Consider the following 8,789-nt stretch of genomic DNA (forward strand, 5'->3'; position numbering starts at 1 on the left):
CGGCCCGTCGTCTTCTCCTGGGACTAGCATTTATTGCTTTGTTTGTCACTCATTCTTGCCTGTTAAGCGTACTTGTAACCAGCAGCGCTTTCTGAGAGAAGCCTTCGCTCTTTGACAGCGGTTTAACGGGGTAGCAGTTACCGTCAGCGTACGCGTGCATGCCGTGACAGTGTTCCCATCCGTATTTAAGCCCGCTTATCCCTCATTTTGACCCAGTTTCGCTCCGGTTTCCAGTGCTCAAATTCTGTTAGTATACCTTCCATTTTCGTACCAGAATACGTTTCCAGCATGAGAAAAAAAACAATCCTGCGATTTCCAAGGACCGAATATTATCTCTTGAGAACTAGATAACAAGAAAGGTCACAAAATTAATTAAAACCATTGTCGGTAGTAAACAAACCGGAAACCCAACTCCACTTCCTTGGTCAAATAAAATCCTTTAGGCCACCTCAGTAGTCGCATAAGCTGGGCGTGCTGGCAACGCCCTCTCCTCGGTTCTCTGTTTCTCAATATAAACACCTCCATGCTATGTGGTTGACGAATACCTGTAATTCAGCATCAGGAAAGTATGGAAAATGAGCCTAATTAATCCCTGGTAATATTTGATGTGTAACAGGTGCAGAATCTGAGCTGGAGTTTAGGTTGCCAACAGATACTGTTAACTTAAAGGTAACAAAAAAGACTCACAAACCCTATAGCGACAGCTGTAAGGTATTACAGCTGTCAAAAAGCAAAACGTGAAACCAGGAAGTTCAGAGTTAACTTGAAAATTGAGTCCACTGTTTATAAAATATTTCAAATGTTCAGTTAAGCTGCTCAGATAACTTTAACTTTGTGCTCCAGTTTTCTGTTTGGTCCTCACAGATGTAAAGTCTAGTTCTAGAAATCACTGTGCACAAAAAAAAAATTGCAATTGCCGAGCCATTACATTCCAGTATAAATTGTGCTGATCAAGGGCTTTTTTCTGAGAACTTTACAAAGGTCAGAGGCTGTTGCCACCAATATCTTAATTATCTAAATTATCTTTGTAAAATGTACTGTATTGGAATGATATCTAAATTAACTTTTTTTTTTTCAAAAGGACTTTGTAGTTAATATCCATAAAAACATTAACCTTGAAGAAGGTGCTGGATTACGTAGCTTGTATACCTGTGGAGCTTAATGCTTTGCCTTTTGTGATCTGTACCAGGAATGTTTTAATTTTCTTAAGTTCACTAGTACCAACTCTCTTTTTTTACATTTTTTTTCTAGCACTGTTCATGGTATCTTCTGAAGCCAGAAGGGGAGAGGAGTCCACTCAGGAGCCCAACCAGAACTCTGAAAGTAAGGGGAAGGACTGAAATCCAGATGCCAGAGACACATGTATGGAAAGGGGTAAAGTGAGACCTTATCTAGCGAGAGGATCATGTGGAGAATGGAAGGAGAAAGAAAGTTTGGAGGTGTCAGAAGCTGCAAAGGTGCTCAGATGTGTCAGGGTGTATGAGAAAGAGAATAAAGGAGGAGAAATGGAGCAAGGCAGGTGGTATGGCAGGCTCATGGGGCATACGATGGAGTAGGAAAAACAGAGGGACGATGAGAGGAGCAGTTGCCATGAATAGCAGAGCAGCAAATGTGAGAGAGGTGGAATGGTCATCTGAAAAACTGGAGACATATGGATGGCTTGCAGGCACATGAAGATATGGGGAATTCAAAAAGCATGAGCAGCTGTAAGTTAGCAGGATCAGGGGCTCCTGTGGGCTAGGAGATCAAAGGTCTGAGCAGGTTTTCAGTGCTTTGTCCGTTGTTTACATAGCATTGTGGATGGGAGGGGAGGCAGTGCCCGCTGCCTGGGATGACGGAACAGTCTTCCCTACAGTCTGGGAGCGTTCTGCCTAGCAGCCCGGTCACAGTGATCGCTGCGTAGATGAGCCAATTTCTCCAAAAAAGCCACAGAAAGGTCTGAAAATCTATAGCCCCGAGAAAAACTAAAATTGATAGTTGGAGCTGGGTAGTTGGAGGGAGGGTAAGGTACCTCTAGCATAGGAGCTTGGAAATAGTATTCTTATTTGCATCCAGATGACCAAGTATGCATACTCCTTATTTAATTAACTTATTATTTCAAGTAATAGAACTAGCAATGAAAACCAAGTGGTTAAGAGTTACGATGATTGGTTGAGTCACTGAGCATGCTTATGGCCTCAGAGCTAAGAATAACCTGAGCTGTGGGGATGATTCTAATTACAACCTTACTATTAGATACGCAATTATCAATATATACTTAGGAGCTAAATTTTGGAACACAGACTGTTCCTCTGTTTTCAGTGAAATCTAACTCCTGTATATAAATACATTACTAAGTTGTGACAAAATGAAAAATAATTGAATTCTTCAGTGAATAAAATATATCTTAAGATATTTTCTCTGAAAAAGTAAGAAAAAAAACCCAGTCATGTTTCATCAGAAACAAAGATTATTGGGCAAATCTGAACAATAATTACTCTTACTGTGAAACAGCACAAATAGCAGCAGAAGGTAAACCATGGTGGCATCTCCTTAATGACTCAGAAGTCCTAAAGACAGTAAGGCAGAAAGGAAACTTTTTACTAAGAACCCTGGATTAAAGATACCCTCTCAGCCTGCAGACATTTTATACCTTATGCACAAGACGACTGCTTTCTAGCAGAACATTTTGTAGGTAAGGGGGCCATCCTGCAGGGCCATCCTAAGGGCTGATGAGGCTCTAGATGCAACGTCTGCCCATTCCTTATGGCATCCACATGAACAAGCCTAACATGCTGGACTTCCTGCCCATGTACAGAGATATCCACATTGCATGTACAGTGAATTCAGTCTCCCTGGGAGGTAGGATCCCCATATATCTGCAGTAGGTTCAGGGCGTCTGACATTGAGCGTCAGGTGGCTTGGCTGTGTGGTTGCATGACCGCTAAATCTAGTGCAAGACGGGCAACAGGAGCCTGGGGGAGTCAGCGAGCAGGCCTCCCTTTTCAGTCACAGCTTGCTGTTAGATAAATTTCACCGTAACATGAAACTGCACCATGAGTCAGGAGCTTCTGAGCGCTAATCATGGCTCTGATATCAACTCCATCGGTGGCTGCAAGCAGCTTATTTAACTGCAGGGTCGGTATCTGTCAAGTATGAATAGCGGTAGCTAGGTACTTGAAAGCACTGTGAGGTTCAATTAGATAATGTTTACCAAGTATTAATTAAGTATTTTAATTTTTGAAGTGTTGATGAAAAATGCCTGAATGTTGAGTCATTGCATTCTAGTTGTACACTGTCACATGTCCCAAAGGTTTATTCATCCAATAAATAACAGGGCACAGGTTTATTTATCCAAAAATCAAGACAGCACAGCATGTGGCCCCAGTGTCTTACTGAAACCTGTTATCATGATGCAATTATTTATTTTTGAGGAGAGAAGCTTTGATTTGAAAGAGTTGTTTTTTCTCCTGGGGATACAATCTGTCATGATTCAGTTTTGCATATATAATACATATATTTGCCGTGTCAAGGAGCAACATCTGACTGAATGTGACTTTATTACTAATTCTGTATTAGTTTTCCTCTGTTGTAACAGAAAGGTGTTGCAGAGATTGCATTTGGTATTCAGAAGACCTGTGTAGTAATCGCCTTGAAAACGAGGGGCATCCGTAGCTTCAACCAAGTAACTATTAACAGCTGTGATTAAAGGCTGCAGTCCAGGCATGGTGGGAGATCTAGGTAGCACCTCAGCATTCATGTGGCAATAATCTGCCTGGGTATTAGGTTGAGACACTAAAAACTTTAAGGAGACTCAGGCCTCTGTTGGGATTAAAAGACATAGTGTGGACTGTGGGGCCAGAAAGTTGATGTCTTAAAAGGCAGGCATATCCACATGAGATAAACTGATAGACTGTATCTGCCACTGGAAATTTCCAGGAATAAGAAGCATCTCTGTTGTTCAGCATGGCTCAGATTTAGTTTGGCTGAAATACTGTGTTTAGACTCAGGCTTCTTTGCTGGATACATCTGCCTTCTTTACTAAGTACTCTGTCTCAGTAAGGGCTTCAGCTGGTCCACTGTGATGAGTGTATTTTGTATTTTGTCCTTCTACTCAAAAGGATAACTGGCAAATCTTTGTACAATATCTTTCTCTCAAATCTCCATTACATGAATACACAAAAGTGCTTGTTACCAAATATACTGTTCTCACTGATGTCTATCTCATTGCACACCCTAAAGAAAGTGAATGTCCTAGCCGTAGTGAAACAATGATGGTCAGCTTGATATTTGGACAATTGGAAACTTGGCTGTGCATTAGACTCTCCTTGATTGTTCTTCACTTATGTCTTTGTGAAATGTGGAGTTACGTCAGTGAAGTCCCACAGAGGTCAGGAAGGTTTGAGGTACCTAGACATTCACAGCAACTACCCAGAGGCAATGTGTATGCCAACAGCTTATGTTTCACCGGTAAGATATGTATAACTCTTCAAAGCCCTGACAGTCTAAAAAGTGAACTTTGGGGGGCTCCATATCTCTTCCTTCTCTTGCACTGCACAAAATGTCCCAGATTTTGAAGTCGACGTAAACTGCATTATGCTTAGGATGGTTAAGGCTAGATGTTTAAATATGGAGAATCAGACTAAGTGATGCCAAACCCCCTTGAATTTGTGCAAGCCTTTATCTATTTTGCTTGTGCAAATGCCTATTTTGCATGCATACATTTGCAATACAAATGCAACTTGAGTGTGTGTTCATATGAAAATGTGGCATTATGTAGGAATTTATAAGCAATGATACATGCTATTTTCAGGAAAAAAATTTGTAATGGTGATTGTCTCTTTCAAGTACAGACTGCTTTTAAAACAAGAAAAGCCGTGCCTGTATGAAGAGCTTCCTTTGATAAATGATACGTTTGATAAAATTCAGATACCTGCTGAGGAAATAGCCTGTTTATAGAAATAGAGTTATACATCAGCCCAGCTATCTGACAGAAAGTAATAAAAGTAGATTGCCTGCAAGGTCATCTGTGACTCAGAAGTTAGACAGAATATGGACTGTGGAAGTCAGCTGTGAGGCTATGGCAGAGAACAATGCATACTTCATTGAATCTGCCCCAAAAGATGTGTCAAATATCACACCTTTCTCTAGAAAGAAAAGATTCAGTAGGTGAAGAAAATATTAAGCATTGTACTTCACTGCATATTATGCGCTACTGACTTAACAGGTTTTTCACTATGTGATATTTCTAAAATTTTAGTGAAATGTTCGGTAGTTGCACATGCATCTAAATAGATATATATTCTTATTTGTAAAAATATGACAGCATACTTCCTTTGGAGAAGTAGCAGGTTTAGCTTAACTTAGACTGCTGTTTCTTTTATCAGTTTTTAATGAGACACTAGGCAGAACCAATACTGAAATCCTTACAGCCATTGACTGACAGTTACAATGCCTGCTGCTTAATGAAGGAGCAAATTGTATCATAAATCTCCTATTTTTATTGCCGTTTTTTCATATGAGGAGTGCAAATCACCTTGCAAACTTACGGGTTTCTGCTGTCTCCTTCTTCATATATTATCCATGTGTATTGTAAAGGATACCATAAAAGAATGTAATTTGTCCAAGAACAAATATCAAAGATGTTCATGTTATCAGATCTTCTGGATATATATTTTATGGATGACATTTGAAGGAATAACTGAGGACCAAATGCTCGTTATCATTAAAAACAGATCAAAAAATACGTGGGGAATCCAGAAAAAAAAAGTAGGAAGTTAAGTTTCACAGAACAAAAAGTTTACCCCTGAGTGATATGACCATGGCTTGATCGGTGCGTACCTTAAAAGAGGTGCTTCACCTTATTAGAGCCTGGGGATTTGCCAGTATTAAAAGATGTATACGTCCTGTGAGGAATCAAGCATCTCCATGTACCTTTTCTAGTTGTTACGTTTATAACACTTTTCTCACTAACCCAACATTTTGGCTTGTACGAGATCCTTTGCCCTGAGCTAACAGAACAAAATGTTTCAGTATATGCCTGATAATGTGGCACAAAAGAAGTCTCATTGTTTTCAGTGGGACTACTGTAATGCTCAACTGGTCATCATTGCCTGGGGCTTTTCTGCTCTACTGACATCTGCAGACTCCTCCTAAGCGAAGTAATCCACTGTGTCTTGCATCTTGGTTTGTGCCTTGCTTTGCCTTGTGTTTGCTACAGCATATAAGATCTATGCACCATTTCTAAACTCTGAGGTCTTGGTGCTTTTCTTCTCTTGGTTTGGGTTTTTTTTGGGGGGTGGTGTTATTGTTTGGGGTTTTTTATAGCATACATAGAGTCTAAATTTTCTCTTACTTCCATAGTGCTGTCATTACCACTGGTCAGGCTTCATACATTTCATGGAGTGTATGACTTCCTTTGTTCTAATTATTTTGCCAAAGATTAAGCATTGATTTTCCCAGGGTCTGAGAATTTTGTCCCGTCATAACCGTGATTTTTCTTTCTCCTCTTCAGCATTAAAAATCCAAGATGGGTTTGTCAGTTGTAAATCAGTCACGAACTTCTCTTAGCATCTTTTTTTTTGGTGTCTGTTTAAAAATATGCTGCTTGCACCTGAAGGCAAACTTCAGATGTCTACACTTTCACCATTAGCACTCTCTTGACTCTTTCCTGGCAGCTAGTTGCTTACAGTTGTGGAGCAAGTCATTGTTTAGTTTATTCATGTTTCGTTTTTAAAAGAGTGTCAGTGCTGATAAGTCCCAACTCAATATTTCCTTGGTTATGCTCACAATACTCTGAATTATTCAGTAAACACTCTGTGTCAAAAATGTCTGACAGAGGTCCCTTTCATCCTCAGTCATCATTCTGACTGCATCTAACCTACACTGCATGGTGGAGATACCCAGCTTAGTTCCAGCCTGAGCAGGTATGTCTGCACCCTGCCTCAAATAATAAGCAATGCAATCTTTTCATTCATAGGGGCACAGCTGGGCTGCTGCTGCTGCTTCTGACACTGGAGTTCGGTTGCCACCGGTTTAAGTATCTCTGCACTATGCTTTGTTGTGGGGTAGATGGGCTCTTTGTTGCCCAAAGAAAGTCTGTTTCGTCAGGTCAAATTGGCTTTCAGAGCCCACCCGCAGTGTTGAAGCATCACATCCCTGAAATCTCTACCTCCTGTCAAACACAAGTGAAATCAGCCCTTTTATTCTAATGCTTATGATGTGCAAGAGGAGGGCAGACACATGGACGTGACCGCATACGCCTTGTTTCCTTGCAACACTAAGCAAAGGTGTCTGACTTCCAGCTCAAGGAATCCCGAAACACTGCAGAGACCGTACACATTGTGTACGCTGAATAAGTTCACCCAGCAATTAAGTACTGTGGAACGAGGAACAGAGTAGCTCTGGACAATAACAAGGGACAGAAAATAAAGAGTATTTTATGCAAACATGCAAGCATGTTTAATGAAACAGAAGTCAGATGCAGACCCGCTAGCATAGATAGTCCAAAATCAGGGACAGCGTAACAAGTGCATTATGTTGTTCTTGTACAGACCTCCTCGAAGATTTCACACTTAAGTGAGCAGATCGCAAGGAGTAATTTAGCCGTAAGAAACAGTGTAGTCACACTGGTAATCAGAATGTACAAGTTTCTATCTTCTGCCAGAAATGTCAATGCAGTTTAGCGATTTTTTGGAAGAGTTTGCACAGCTGCTGTTTCATTTACCTATTAGGTTGTGGGGTTTTTTGCTTTTTGAATTCAGCTCCAATATTTGAATGCCCAGAAGAATTCTTAGCAACAAAATAATATATCAAATTCATATTATTTTGATTTGGAATCTGTGATAATCTTCCAAAATAAGCCAGCCTGTCCATATTTTGACACTTTGTGCGGTGTTGCATGCACTAATTCAAATGCGTAACAACAAAAGGAATTGTAACCATTTTTTGGTTTGAATAGCTGAATTCTTTAGTAAAAATTTGGATCACTAAGAAAATTTTCTGTACCTCAAGCTTACTTAAGATCCATGGAAAAAAGAATTGTGGGATATAGAAAAACAACGCAGGGTCAGATGTGTACTCTGACGTGAAATTTTGTAAACACATTTTTATTTGGATTCCATTTTAAATTTCAGCACAGATGGAGCCTGTGATAATTCAATAGTGGTGGTATTTTGTCTTCATCTTAAACCAGGATCTGACATGTTCTCCGCTTACAGTAGCTGCTGAGGGGAGCTTAGGTTAATGTGTAAAATAATTGGTTCTCTGAACAGTTGGGCACAGTCTCAATCAGTTCCAGTTTCAGTATCAGATTTCTTTTAATCAGAGGGAAGTACAATCTTTTTCTGATGCTCTGTGTGCACTGAAATTGGTTGGAAAGAAAATGCTTTGAACAGTGCGGCATAGAAGTAAATGTTCAATGTTATAAATAACATATGATTAGACAAATATACTAAGCTTGTAGAGCTTATTTATGTTGAATCATGTGTCAGGGTGTACTAGGGACTCTTCTGCCCTGATTTCAATGATCTCATTCTTCTGGGAGAGGACCTATTTAAAGTAATAGCTCATTTCATGCAAAGCATAAATACATCTAGAAAAATAATTATTTTTCCTTATTGAAGACAAAATTTTCTGCTACCTATTATCTACAATATGAAAAAAAAGAAAACTCATTACTGGTGGGCCAAAACATTTTAAAAAAATGAGGCAGATCCAGCCCCATCTTTTTAAAAATTACATGGTGTGTACTGACAGCTTGAAATAGAACTTACCCAAATAAAAAGCAGGCAGATACTTTTTTTCTGTAG

Source organism: Pygoscelis adeliae, unplaced genomic scaffold, assembly GCF_000699105.1.
Source record: "Pygoscelis adeliae isolate BGI_AS28 unplaced genomic scaffold, ASM69910v1 Scaffold66, whole genome shotgun sequence".
Taxonomy (NCBI): domain Eukaryota; kingdom Metazoa; phylum Chordata; class Aves; order Sphenisciformes; family Spheniscidae; genus Pygoscelis; species Pygoscelis adeliae.